This window comes from Rhyacophila brunnea, unplaced genomic scaffold, assembly GCF_057557595.1.
Source record: "Rhyacophila brunnea isolate RB1 unplaced genomic scaffold, BYU_Rbru_1.0 scaffold_19, whole genome shotgun sequence".
In the NCBI taxonomy this organism is placed as follows: domain Eukaryota; kingdom Metazoa; phylum Arthropoda; class Insecta; order Trichoptera; family Rhyacophilidae; genus Rhyacophila; species Rhyacophila brunnea.
In genome coordinates, this window is record NW_028232848.1 from 31,867,013 (window position 1) to 31,882,299 (window position 15,287).

At 30.8% G+C, this 15,287-nt stretch overlaps 1 protein-coding gene across 1 annotated transcript in view; it reads left to right on the forward strand.

Annotated features, from left to right (window-relative positions):
• The first annotated feature begins 3,850 nt into the window (after positions 1–3,850).
• LOC147072910 (protein amalgam-like) overlaps positions 3,851–15,287 on the forward strand; it is a 1,013,334-nt gene continuing 1,001,897 nt past the window's right edge. The window contains exon 1 of the mRNA XM_085945913.1: positions 3,851–4,054. The gene's annotated coding sequence lies outside the window, so the exon portion shown is untranslated. The remainder of the gene's footprint in view (positions 4,055–15,287) is intronic.

The window sequence follows — 15,287 nt, forward strand, 5'->3', positions numbered from 1 at the left end:
AATTATTTAAAAAAAAAAGTGTTATAGCGGGTTCTGAAACTCAGTGACACAAATGCTATTCTTAAAACACCTTTATACCCACAAAAATTAACAGTTATATTGATGTGTAATTGGACCATATTTAAAAAAAAACGAAAATTTGCAATGCAGTTACTGTCAATGAGGAACGGTACTGAAACATGATTACTATTTTTTTTAGGCATCAATTAGATGATTTTGATCTGGACTATATGTGATTCCAACAAGATTGTGCAATATTCCATACAGATAGTGACACAATCAACTTTACCGATAGAGAGAAAAGTTATCTTATATATTGTCATATATCTCTTATTTGATAACCCTATATATGTGTGTAGGTAACTATCTAAACTTATTATATTTATGGCTATTTAATATTTTGATTATCATCTAATTGATGTGTCTCTTCAGTTGTTACGTTGTTAACTGTTTTCAGGAAATTCCGGTACATAAATAAAAAAAACAAACTATAAAAACGGTAAATACGATAATAAAATTATATTTTGTTCAAAAAAGTTCATATTTATACTTATAAAAAGAAATAATTAGTATTGTATAAAATAGTTTTATTCTAGAAACGTGTTTTATCTGTTCCGTGTCCACATAAACATATAATAGATAAACATACTACGAATAATGATTGCTTTATAATAATTATTGACCTAAGAATAAGGTAGTGTTTTAGCCATAAATTGATAAACTATAATTGAAGTAGGGAGTAAAATAATTATTATAAAGTAATCATTATTCGTAGTATGTTTATCACACTTGAATGGTCAAAGACATAGCGTATAATTAGTATCTTTAGAATTATCTTCAAATGTGTTAATCTTGCCCATTTTTTGAATAATAAAATGCCTAATTCCTATCAAATTTGGGATCACAGAGATTATCAATATAATTTTTTATCGTAAATATTCCACTATTAAAATGTCAATATAAATTATACTGATGGTTTTATAAATGCGTTTCAAAATTAATAAATGTAAAAAATCTTAACACCACTGCACATTTATGTACTGAAATATGACTTTATTCTAAAACATTAGAGCGAGAGGTTTGAAAGAATACTATTTTATGTAATAAAAATACTTTATGCAGTCATCAAATGTCTAAAATAAATATAACGGATAAATACGCTTGAAAATTATATAAATATATTATCTAATGTTCAGGGAATGTTTAGGATCATGCTTTGAAAATAGAAAAAGCTCCATTTTGACCCACGCTGAGCACATCCGTCCTTAAAGGACATTATTTAGGAAGCGTGGAACTCTTTTAATGATTCCTAGAAAACTGTAGGTGTTATCTATAATTTTGGCAAAGTCTCTCTTATATTCATTGCTCTGAATAGATTTTTGGTATACTTAATAGTACAGGAAATCCTGAACAAACTCATTTACCACTTCTAGAAAAAATCATGTTTAAAACTACTAAATAATATGATATTGTATCATCAACGTAATACCCCATTTACACATGCATGGATTTACTGATATATTGCGGCCATAATATTAAAATGTACGTGTAAACACGTATTATTGTGCAAAATTGCATGTATGGATCAAGAAGCTTCTGAATGTTCATGCAATATTTAGTACTTGCTTGTGCAGTAGAACGAGAGAGGCGAACCTGCCGGAAGAAATACGAACTACACTGCACTGAACATTTTGACGGTTACCGATTATTTACAAACCTATCCGACACTGTCCAAACCTGTCAAATAGCACCATAAAATGACAGCATCGCGTCTTGCTTACGCTTGAAGAATAAGATTGGAGAGACAGTCAGCTCTATAAATGACGTGTAAACAGTTGTTATTATCGCGATTGTTTAAAATATACACTATTGGTGCCAGTAAGTCCATGCACGTCAACAGGAGATATTATTTTATTAATTATCAAATAGTATACGATTCAATAACTTTTGCTTTCACATATCATAAATCGTCATATTATCATTCATATGATGTTCTTCCAGTTTTACTTTACCGTGATTAATTATTATAATTTATATACGTTTTGAAGTTCATAAAATACTTATTAATCTTAAAAAGAATTGACCGCAGATAGTAGACCCATTTTTGAGATTTTGTTTACCATTTCAAAGTTTATGTTTATATTACGTTCTGCGTCATTTTGAATAATATTATGAGTATTACGACTTCAACGATGTAACTAATTTAATTGACTATACAGATAAAAAGAAGACGGTCCAAAATTCAAACCGTATTTTTGTTGACTAAAAGCAGTGCGTACATTATTATTTATTTTATGTATATTTTATCACGGTGATAGTAAAATACTTTTAATTACCGTGATAATAATATCACAGTAATAGTGTTTTTTTTAAGATGTTCATAAATAATTGATCGACCTGTAGAGTTGTTAGTATTAGTGTATTGTAATAAATTGAAAGTACTGATTATAATTGATAATTAGTAACGCAGTAATGTAAGGCAAATGTTATTTTATTTTTAGCAATGGTTCACGTAATTAATAATCATAGTGAAATTTCTATAATGGGCTACCAGAAAATTGTGATTTATTAAAATATTATTTCGCGAGAGTTTTGGTTATCAAAATGCTTTGATTATTATCTTTATATTTCATAATTTGATTGCATTGCTTACTGATATAACTTTAAAAAAAATAATAGAGATTATTTATAGTTTGGTACACGGAGGTCTAGGCTGTTTCTCTGAGGACAAAATATCGTTTGTTCAGCGCGTGTGTTACCTGTACTCTTGTATGGCTGTCAGACGTGGCCGCCGAATCTTAAGGGTACATTGACACAACCGCGATACAAACACTCGAATTCGTCAACAGACATGTTAGCCCTCGGAAATTGAAGTGATCACGAAGAAACGCTTCACGTGGCTGGAACATGTATCCTGGATGCTGCCAGAGAGTCCGACACTTCGTACCCTTGTAGCACAGCCTTGAGGGTTCCGTCGTCGTGACCATACTGGTACAAGTTGCATTTCAAGTGTTAGTTTAATGCCCTGAAACCTAGCATCTTCATAAGACCGAAGTTTCTTAGCAAAATTCTTATTTTAATTTTGATTAAGTTACATTAATGTTTATAGAGAACTCCGGTACACAAAATTATTTACCCTCTCAAAACCGCTGTTTATGTATAGGTACTGTACTTATTTTTGATCGCTAACTTTAGATATGAGATGGAAATAAACTGTATTACAAAATACTTTGAACTTATTGGAGTATTTATAAGTAACCTCGTTTGGTGAAACGGTTTTGAAAGAAAATAAGAGAAAAGAGTTTTTTTACATTTAACTTCAATGCCATCAGTTGTCTGATTCCAACCAATTAGAAGTAAAATTCGACTCGCGGAAGAAGTTTTTTTTCTACGTTTTCAGCAAGTTTCCAAACTGACAAGTGTCTAAGTGAAAAGGCATTGACGAAACCAAAAGCCCGGGACGCAGAAAGGGGCGCGGGTGGTCGGGGGGCAGGGGGACGGCCCGGGAATCTCTGCGCACACCCTCAGTCGTTCGCCGTCCTTACCCCGGTGAACATCGGCTGTGCCAACCCCCCTCACAGGCGCATGCTCGGAAAAACTAACCCCTCAGTTCAACGGAGGCTCTGTTGTGAGCGCACGACCGAACGCTGCCGTGAAAAACGAACAACACCTAAGTCCACCGGTGGCAGTGATAACGCCAAACACGAGGCGTTTTATAACGTGACATAACAATCATCTAATCAAACTCATAATACCCTGATACTTAATTGTCAAAAATAGTAACATTTTTTTTCGTGTGAATCAAATAAAATCTAAGTGTATTGTTAAAATAACAAATAAATAATATAAAAATCAAATGTGATCTGTCATATTATATTATCAATCGTATTGAGTGATTATATTATTTCTTGCTTGTGAACATGTGAAAAATTATAACGTGATGTCAGTGAATTTATTGTATGGAAAGCTGTTCAATGTACTTGAAAGTGTTTAATAGTAGGTTTCAACGTGTTTTATTCATGGAACTATATTGAATAAAATTCATCTGAATAAGGTAATTTTTTAATAATTATATTGTACCTATATTTAAATTTATAAGTGATAACATACTAGACGATTTTTTTCAATATTAAAAGAAAACGTTGGATATTAATTAATATTTATTATACAAATAGAACTACTTTGAACAAAATTATTTTATAATTTATAATGTAGCACAAATATTTAACATTTTTATTAGTATTTTTACTCTTTAAAATAAGTAATTAATACCCACCAAAAGTTTTCATCGGTTCATAATCTTATTTTTACGATAACACTGAAGAATATAGGTACAAACTTAGTACATATTTAAATATTTTAAAGTCTTAAATGGTGTTACTTTGAGAAAAACTAATTGTTTTGGATATTTGAATCAAGAGGCTTATCAAGTAAAAAATATGTATAGCTGTAGGTATGTCGCCACTATATATTTAGTATAAGAGGTTTAATTTTCTTTATATATTATCTAAGATTTGGCTTATAGTTATAATATGTATTATATATATATTTTTAAGTTATACTGGTATCAAAAAACTACTTACTAACAGTGGGAATGACTGTATGTCGTAAACGTTTAAAACAAACAAATTGATTTACTGATATTGTTATAAAATAGGTACACTTGGTGATAAAAATGTATTTTAATTGACTGCAGTACGTATAATACTATAGTCAAATAACGCGCGGAAATTTATTTTATAAAAATATTCGACTTAAACTATAATTATGATATTTTAAAAAAATCTTATATTTATTATTACATTATTCATGTGTATTCATAATAGTTTTATAGTTTTTAAAAGTGTTGTTAGTTCCTTACAGTGTAATTTTCATTGCTATTTGTTTTAATTTTCTGGGAGTATTACAAGTATTTTTCAGAAAACTCTCACATTTATATAAATTATTTTTACTAGTTACTTACTTAGAATCATGATTCTCCTACTGATACATGATGACAACTGTTTAAATTTTACATCAATGAGAGCTGAATTATCATTAGGTATATGAAAATGTTTTCGGTTTTATAATCTACATCGTCAGAAAAACGATATACTTAATGGTTTTAATGAAAGAAATGAGTTAGGTAGATATCTGTTCAATGAAACAATTTATCAGAAGGTGACCCTAATAGTCTAATATACAAAACATTAGTTTCTCATACTGAGGCTTACAGGTACGATTTATGGTGAGGTTCCAATTAGTAATTTTCTCAATTATGGCCATTTCTGTGACTATCATTACTATACTAGGTAAATCACTTCAATATGGCATACTGACCTTTGATTTACCTATTTATTTATTTAAGAAAACGAAAAATTGTGGACATAACAAATCTAAATTCAAGACGTTAACAACAAATTAACATTATAACAAATATTATCCTCACAAGAGACAAGAAAAGAATATATTGTAATAATAATAATAAAACATAAATGTACAATTTTATACAGAAAAATTAAATTCCAAATACAAAATACATAGCACGTCACCAAAAATTTCTACGTCTTTGGGGAGCGCATTGACTAGTCTTGCACCCCTCGCTAATGGTACTTGCGCATCTATTATATACAAAAGACTATTATCGGCCGCTATCGGCGGTTAACGAGGGTAGCTTATCATATGTTTGTATTGAAGAATTATAATTGTTGCACTAAGTTAGCCGTCTAAACAGTCATAACTGTCTATCTTGCTATACAATTTAGCACAGCCGGGAGAGGTGCTGTTAAAACATACCACCTATTGTAACAATTACAACTAACTTATTGAAATTGTTACAATAAGTGCTAATACTTCGATACAAAATATGAAAACTACCTTCGATAGCTGCCGATAGCGGCCGATAGCAGTTTTATGTACAGAATAGATGCGCAGATATACTTGACACGAGGAAACGGTTCCGATCCAGAATAAATCTTCTGAAATAAGGTTTATTGTGTTTAAAAGAAAATAATAATGTTAATTATAAATACTTATACTTTAATATACTACTTTACTTGGCATTGTACTTTTATATATAAAGCTGTTGATGTTTTCATATCACTACATAAGAACATTTTATACTATTAATAAACAACACTGATATTTATATATACGATATACGTACCTAATAATTTATATGAAAGAGTCAACCGGAAACGCGTTTAACGCGGAAATAGTTTCCTTACTTACACATTACACGGAAGTTGATTGTCAACATCTTTGTGCTATTGACCGTATTGTTATCAATAAATTAAACTAACAGCAAATTCAATCCAGTTAAATGCATAGGGTGCATAACAATGATACAATAATAGGGTAGGTGTTCTATTAAATGAAACGGAATATGGTTTTTATTAAAATCTTTATATTGATAATTCATTTAAAATATCTATTGATATACACTGTTCAGTATCGTATTGCCTTTTTATTAATATTATTATCGTTTTTATTATCTTCAACAAATCCTGCATTTTACCATCCGTATAACTGAAGGTAATGCAAGTCTGCAATGTATTTTACTCAATAGGAAACTCCTGAAGGCGTTGTGAGAATGTTACTAAAATTATGTACTGGTGACAAATTACGTAATTTAGAGAGACCGATGATCTCTTATTGTATTTTATTCTAGAATTACCTTATATTATATTATTTTAGTCTTGATTTATTTGATTATTCATTAATTGTCTGTAACACAAAAGAAGTAAGGTGAGAGAAAACATATTAGACGTAAACCAAAATTCTAAATTTCTAACTAAACTGACTTTCAAATAAAGGAATCGTTGGTAGAGTTCGGTTATGGGGAATACAGCGGAAAACAAATTTTGAAAATACCCGATATACTGGATTATTTTTTAGGTTGGGTTAGTTTAGGTTAGGTTAGGTTGGGTTAGGTTAGGTTAGATTTGGTAAGGTTAAATTAACAAATAATCCAGTATATAGGCTATTTTCAAAATATGTTTGCCGCTGTATTCCTCATAGCCGAACTGTACCGAATCGTTTATTTTAATCGCGTCATGAAAGAAAGTTAAATAAACCATAGTTTAAAATTAATAATAGTTTGATAGAATGATGTTTATATTGCAGTACTAGAGTGTACTTATTGTATTAAACAATATTACAATTTTATTAATTTCTGACATGTTGTTAGTATTGGAGAGGAAAGACGATTTTTACTACAATGATTCATCTTTGAAATTATCAATTTCCATAAGAATATGCTCAATTTAAATTAAAGATCATTTAGGAGTAGGCAAATCAATGAGAAAATGTTAAAAAAAACAACATGGCGTTTAGGGCAGAGAATTAGTGTGTTATACAATACATAATCAATAAAAAAGTAGAAACATTATGGATGAAGAAGAATCATCACTTCAGCATTGTTGCTTGACAAATGAACGGCTTCAGCGATGACGTGATCGGAAAAGCGTTTAATCAAAATAATTCATATAGCAGAATCAAGCCACATTAAAAATTATTGACTGGCACTGCCATCTGGTATTTTTTCTATTTACTTATATACCTTATGTTATGTGTTTCTGCAATATTCTTCAGTTTCGTGTCATTAGCGTTAAAATACTCGCATTTCCGTCCACATAGCTGAAAGGACTTTGAGGTATTTTAGAGATGTTTTACTTATTTGGAACATCGTGTAGGCGATTTGCTTGTTCGTCATCGACCCTATATGTTTTTGGTATTTATGAGACTATACAGATTATCGTTTTTCCTTGTGACTATATGACCAAAGGAATAAAAGCTCTTTGAAGACAAACTTAATTTAGACTTACCAGGAAGATACATTTTATTCATTGCAGAATTATTTATTAATTTTATTGATTAACGGAAATATTTCTGTCAGTATTATAGCTGAAATAGTTATAGACAAATAAAACAACAATAATCATTTTGCCGGAATAATAAATAAATATTTTTTTATACTCGTGTCATTCACCGTTGCAAAAATCATGACTGTGTCCAAATTTTCTAGTTATGTCTTTCCAGCAATCAGTGCTTTACATGGTCGGTATCGTATCCGGAAATTTTTTCGTAAACAGTTAACCGCAGGACACTTATTCGTGCGCCGCAGTATGTAAAACATGAGTTTGTGTAACATTTAATCAAATGACGAGTTCTTCGTTGAACATTTCACCATGGAGTATATTTGTACGTATGTGGAGATGTCTTTACTAGTTTAGGTTAGGTTAGATAAGCGATAATCTAATTGTAACACTACTATTTGCAAACTATCGCTACATTTTGTATGATACGTATAAATGTTTTCCACGGTGAAATGTTCAACGAAGAACTCGACAGTTGATATAATGTGATACGAACTCATGTTTCACGTACTGCGGCGCACGAATAAGTGTCCCACGATGAACTGCATACGTACGATTTACATGTAACCGGTCGATATAACTGAAGGTTATGAAAGGCTTTTAGCATCCTTCACTATTGAGACTATCTAGTAAGCTATTTTCTTTCTCCACGTAGACAATGTTTCTACGGATGACGAGCTTTTTCAAATTATTATTCTTTTTTCTGGCAACATAACCAAAGAACTATGAAGCTTTCTGGGGACATAATATTATTATTATAGATAGTCGATTTTTTGTGTCTATTTATTTCATAATAGAGATTTCACTCTTTTGCTATTTTCAGTATGCGCGTTTAATACCACATAAATATAAAGATCAACATTTAAAACAGACCTATGATTGATGCATACTATTTAAATACATTATATGGTATTATAAGCAAATGTCAAGAGAGGTAGTCACCGTCATGTCGAATCATTTAAAAATAAACGTAAATACATAATAATATTATATAATATGGTATAATGTATTAATTTATGAGAAGTGTCTTTTTAAAAAAAATCAAAGTGGACGAAACTGATGTTTCTTACACTCTTCTCGGTCCGTAGTCTTTAATGCCATGTATATCCACTAAACTTTATCAGTTCGGTGATCCAGCGGGTTTGAGGATGTATATATTATTATTTTTAATAGGGGTTTTTAATCGTCGAGTGACATGTCCAACCAATTGCCATTTTATCTCTTTTGCGTATTTTATCACATCCCATACTCTTGTCTACCTATTTATCCATTGATTTTTGTGATCTTTTCGCATTATGCCCAACATGCACTTTTCATGCCACATTGCGCTACACGTATTTTTTGAAAATATCTTACATTAAGAAGTCCATGTTTATGAATACACCGGTAGCATACACTGGTTGACATAATTTTTGAAGATAGTATTCAAGCGTTCAAATACAATCCATGCCAGTTTGGTTCAGCGAGAAATCTCGTAATACATAATACGACCCACGCTGACCTAGTTGGTAGAGTGGCTGTATTGATATAAATATGAAGCAGATTGCAGATTTGAATCTGTCGCTGTTCAAAACTAATTTCAAACGTGAAGATTTCTTCACTTAGATTGTTCGGCAGCTTTGTATTAGCTTTTGTTACTTACTACAATTTTTAATTTTGCCTATACGTGCTCTTCTCTCCCATGTGAACTCGAAACTTAGAGTCATGTAAATTCATTCTGACTTCAGTTTTGAGTAACTACTCCTGAGACATTCCCAGTCATAAAAATATGCTTTAGCTCCAAACGTAGGCTCCCGTGATACGCCCGATTAAAACCGGGTTTGGTTTATTGGAGCCAATAACTTCAATAATCCAGTGCAAGGACCTAATGGGCTTGGAAAATAACTGTAACTCGTAAAAAGGCTGTTACACCATGAATTGACAGTTTTTGTGATCCTTGACTTAATAGTAAGTTAAGTGATAAAGTGTTTACCTACTTTATTGTATTAATCAATCCATTCATAATGATATCCATAAAATGAACACATAAAAATATATATCTCGTAACAAACATCCACCTATTCCTTATATTTTTTTAATACTGTGATCGTTTTCATAATGAGTTTTATCAAGTAATATTGCTTTTATATTATTTTTATAACTTACTGTTTATAATATTCAATCTAAAAGGATTGACAATAATAATTATAGTGTTACACAAACTAACGCAAACTTGATGAAACACGTGTCGTAAAATATTTAGTATATTAATATGATAATAGTATGGTGAATATCTCGTGATAAATATATATAATATCTAGGTTAGCATAAGTAATTAATTACAACCACGTAAATTGGAATCTCTTGGAAAGAAAAACTAAATCATTGAAGTTGTCTTGGAAAAATAATTTTCTTTCAAGGTGAAAACTATCCAAATACATAATACATTAGCATGAGGCATCGTAATGTGCAAAATAACCTTTTTAATGTCGAGTACACTCTTAAGTACACTAAAATGGAGAAATTAGTATTTCGGTAGCCTTACGTTAAAATAAATATTTTGTGAAATGTTATATTAATTACAGTTATGCCCAAATGCCACAGAATAGTCAGTTAAAATTAATTTCCAGTGGTCCGTCACCATTGTTTTTACGGGTGGTGAAAATTTTTGCGAGGCGTCGACAGCCAAAAGAAATACAACCGAGGAGCTTAAAAAGCACTCGAAAGCTATTGAATGTCTGAAAAGTCCGTCATCGCAGAAAATAAAAACGCAATTAGCTCCTAATGGCGCCGTTAGCGAATGGCGGCGCCTAATGTCGGCCGCGCGAATTTCCGAATGTTGTTTTGGCCCGCGAGGAACTTTCACCATACTACCTCCCGGGAAATTACCCGCCGTTATTTATTTTTATTCACTATCGCTAATAGACTTTCCATATGAGAGACGTTAAGACGTCGAGCTCAATATATGTAAAAAAAAATTAAATAAAAACCATTAGTCAAATTTAGAAAACGACTTTTTTCTTACACGCAATCCTCAAAAGCAATAATTTCTAACCGTTTTTTGGTTGGCGAAACCTATGAAGCACTTTATTAAATCGCAGAGAATCCTATCGGGTTCACATGTCAAATTGAAAATTATAGTTTATTGTTTTAAGTTTTAATTTATAATATGTATACTTATTAACTTAACAAGACTGATATACCTACACATTTATGTATTATAGTTTCGATACCCCATTTCAACAAGGAAACAACTAAAAATTTAAAGGTTTTGGGTTAAGGCTATACCTCAGTTGAGGCATGGTCTAATTAGATCGTGGCTAGGCGATGCGCGGATTGTGCAAATGATGCGTGCCGAACGAAATATAATTTGTCATATAAATCCAACATGCATCCATGTAATGTTCTGTTTATTGTTCTATTAGTAACAATAATAATATATTCATTGAAATGTTTTCTTTTTCAAGTAAATGGGTAAAGTTTTTTAGTCATCTTTACACGATTTAAGAATTAATACCCCCTTCGCCATCACGAAATAAATTGACGTGTTCACAGCTCGACGTTCGCTCATCGATTGCCAGCGAGTCCAAAATTTCGTCGTACCTATAGTTGAAAATTATTTGACGTTTCACTGAAGTACCGTATTAATAATGCCATTCGATGTTGAAATATGTCTTCTCTTTATAATTTAGCAAAAAAAAGAGTCATTCATTTCTTCAATGTGTCATAAAATCGAATTACCCTTTCTGAGATAAATCAATAATTCTGTTATATACTGAAATTTATAGGTTAATTCTTTATTAAACAGTACAACTTCATTGTGCATTGCTGAATTTCATTAAACTAAATATAAAAAACGCCAAAAAATCAAACACCATTATCTTGGAATAAGGTTTTTTTAGTTGTTTCCTTATTAAACTGTTATCGCTATTCCTTAGTTCTACAGAAAAACAACTCAAAAAACCTTGTTCTCAGATAATCTGCTTGAAAATGTTGCATAAATTATCATTTTAGTGTTAAAGTTATGATTTTCGAAGTAAAATATTTATTTTGTATTTAGTTTACTAATCATTTTACGGTTTAAAGTTTAATAAAAAAAACAACGCAGACATTCCCGTTTATAATTGAATTGATGATTAATCCCAGAAAAGGTTATTCAATTTAATGACCAGTTGAAAACTTTTTTAATAATTATTTTATTGGATTGTATAGAAAAGACATTTCTACATCGAATGGCATTATTAACACAAAAAATGTAAATTTTGAGTTGTTTCCTTTTAGAAATAGGGTATCGGTATGTTGAAATTTTTTTCGATCTCCACGGAGTCTAAAAATATATTAAAAATATATTTTATTTTATACACGACTTAATTAAATATTATATTTCCACTCATTTTGACAGTGTCTAAAATTAATTGACAGGATAATAAAGCACACGTAAGAATGAAAAGAACATCAATATATTATCAATTATAATACTGTGAGGAATATTTTGTAATATTAATGACATCGCCTATGATGGCTCCATGGTTTGGTGGTCTAATTAATTAGAGAATTAAATATGTTTTACAGATTATATTATAATAAACTTAGCCTCGCCTACTATGTAGTCTTTGCCACTGCAAAATACAATATAATAATAAGGGCTATCACATAAGAGATATATATATTTTTTCAAGTTGCTTTAATGCTCAATCTGCAAAATTTCGACGCACCAAAAAATTGCCAGTTGGTTCTTGAGAACTACCTAGTGTAATTGATTGTTCTGGATTTTTATACACACTTTGATTCACAACATCGATATTTTCTTCAGTACGTTTACGTTTTTGACGGGTTGGATTCTTAACATCACAAACATTACTATTTGACTCAAATTTTCTAATTAGATTACGAATAGTATTTCTTTAGGTCGATTATTTTGACAATAAATGTCACTTAATGCCTGGAACGTAGCTTGAATAGATTTGTATAAGTACGTTTTTATCTTTCTCTTGTCTAGTCTCTGATAATTACCTTAGGAATCGAGGGCATCCGTTGTTTGTTCTCCCACGGTGCAGAATTAACCTGCCATTAGTAATGCCAATTGGGAGGGCAATAGCCATGTTTAATGAAATCGCTTCGGATATTGATATATTCAACTTACGTGAGGGTGAACTTAGGTGGACGTTGTTTTTTCAGTTTTTAAGATAGAGTCTATCAAAGTTCACTCTGTGTGCTTCCATCTACTTTTACTTTGTTATTTTATTTCTAATTTTATTTCTTATTTTATTTCTTATTTTATTACCTATTGTATTATTAACACTTATTTTATGTCATGTCGTGAATGCTTTGAATTTATAATTTGTTATGTTCATTATATGTAAAATAAATTTGATTTGATTTTGCCATGATAATTTTCCTAACAATATTGAACACAAATGCCAATTTTGGTGGGATTTAGAAAAAAATATTGCTGCTATGACAAAGATAATCCTACATAAATACTATTTAAAAACATAGTAGTATTGTATGTTTATATAATAATATTATTTTTATCTGCTATATATAGGTATATTTTCATTTTTAATCCCCACCCACTTACAGATAAATATCAAATAAATGTAACCGAATTGCTTAATAAATTTTACGAGTAAGCATACCTTTTTATATGCACCGCGACATATATTTTCCATATATAATAATAATATGCGAGTGTGTATACAATATTATAATTTGAGTATACAACGTAAATGCCACTTTACCCTAAAGGGAAGCAAGAGTTTTTCATATAATATATTATTATGTATAAACATACCGGTTTAATTTTTTTACCCTTATCAGAATAACCTTTAGTGAAAACCTTACCACTGGTGGGGTAAACTAAGCACGGCCGCTTTGAATGTTGTTAGGTTGGACAAAAAAGAAATCACTGTGTTTTTTTTTCATTTTAAATATTTTAAAGTGTGCAATTTATTTAAATACTGGCATCTTTATGTAAAGCATATAATAAAACTATATTTACCATGAAACCTAAATAATAACCAAACTTTGTATTTGATTTTTAGTACCTATATCAAAATATTTTTTTAAGAAAGAAACTTATAAAATAAACTTAAGTAATTTTTAGTTTAAACGTAATTCCGCTACTTATAAAGAATGTTGTTTAATTACTTAGGAACATTTGAGAGAGCTGAATATAATATTTATTTGAAAGGAAGAAATTCAGAACTTTTCAGAATTCAGAACATAATTTGACGAGAAAAATAACTTTAGGTACGAAACTTACAATATTTATAAGGTATATTATGCGTTATATAATATTAATGTCTACTTTCGTCTCACACTTAAAAATTGGTTGAATCCATTATGCAGAATACTGGACACTCAAAGATGGAAGCCACCCAATCAAACGATACAAATTAAAACGTAAACCAGCATTATTTTGGCGAATGGTTTTGATTATTATAATGCCCCAACCAGATCACATTCACGCTCTACAAAAATAACTTGTCATCGTGACAACTAATGGATTTTTTAAGGAAACTTGTCGCACACTCTAAAATGCCATCCTCAATTGCTTGGGGTTGGGGTTGCAGGCAACCCAAGCTCGAAACCACTACCTTAAGTACTTACCTACATTGTTTTATATATATTAAAATTTAATTATTTGTCTTACTTTAATGCATAAATACCATACATATTAAAATGATGCAACGTTTTCTTATTGAATTGATGTATTAAAAAATATCTATGTTAAAAAACATCTGTAAATTATTTAAAAAAATGTCTTGTTTCACAATCACAGTTTAAATGTTAAGACGGTACTTCAGTGAAACGGCAAATAATTTTCAACTATAGGTGCGACGAAATTTTGGACTCGCTGGCAATCGGAGAGCGAACGTCGAGCTGTGAACACGTCAATTTGTTTCGTGATGGCGACGGGGCTATTATTCTTAAATCGTGTAAAGACGACTAAAAACGTTACCCATTTACTTGAAAAAGAAAACATGACAATGAATATATTATTATTGTTACTAATAGAACATTAAATGGACGCATGTTGGATTTATATGACAAATTATATTTCGTTCGGGACGCGTCATTTGCACAATCCGCGCATCGCCTGGTCACGATCTGTTTAGACCATGCCTCAACTGAGGTATAGCCTTAACATTAAAATCAATTTATAATTTTCTATTGGGATGAACTTTGTCTTACTTATTTACTTACTTCAACCTTCCCTAGTGTCGTGTCACTTTCTTCGGTCCATAGCCACGTCTTGCCCTTTCACAGTTTGAGACTTGAAGTGCGTATATCATACCTTTAGCATCGTTGCGGCGTGAGGGAGGGTCGACCATAGCGACGAAACTCTTGAAATTGTGCCACATGAGTACGGAGTGTTCTCTCTGCCAGCATCCGGAACACATGTACCAACCACGTGAAGCGTCTCTCTTAGTGATTACTTCAATCACC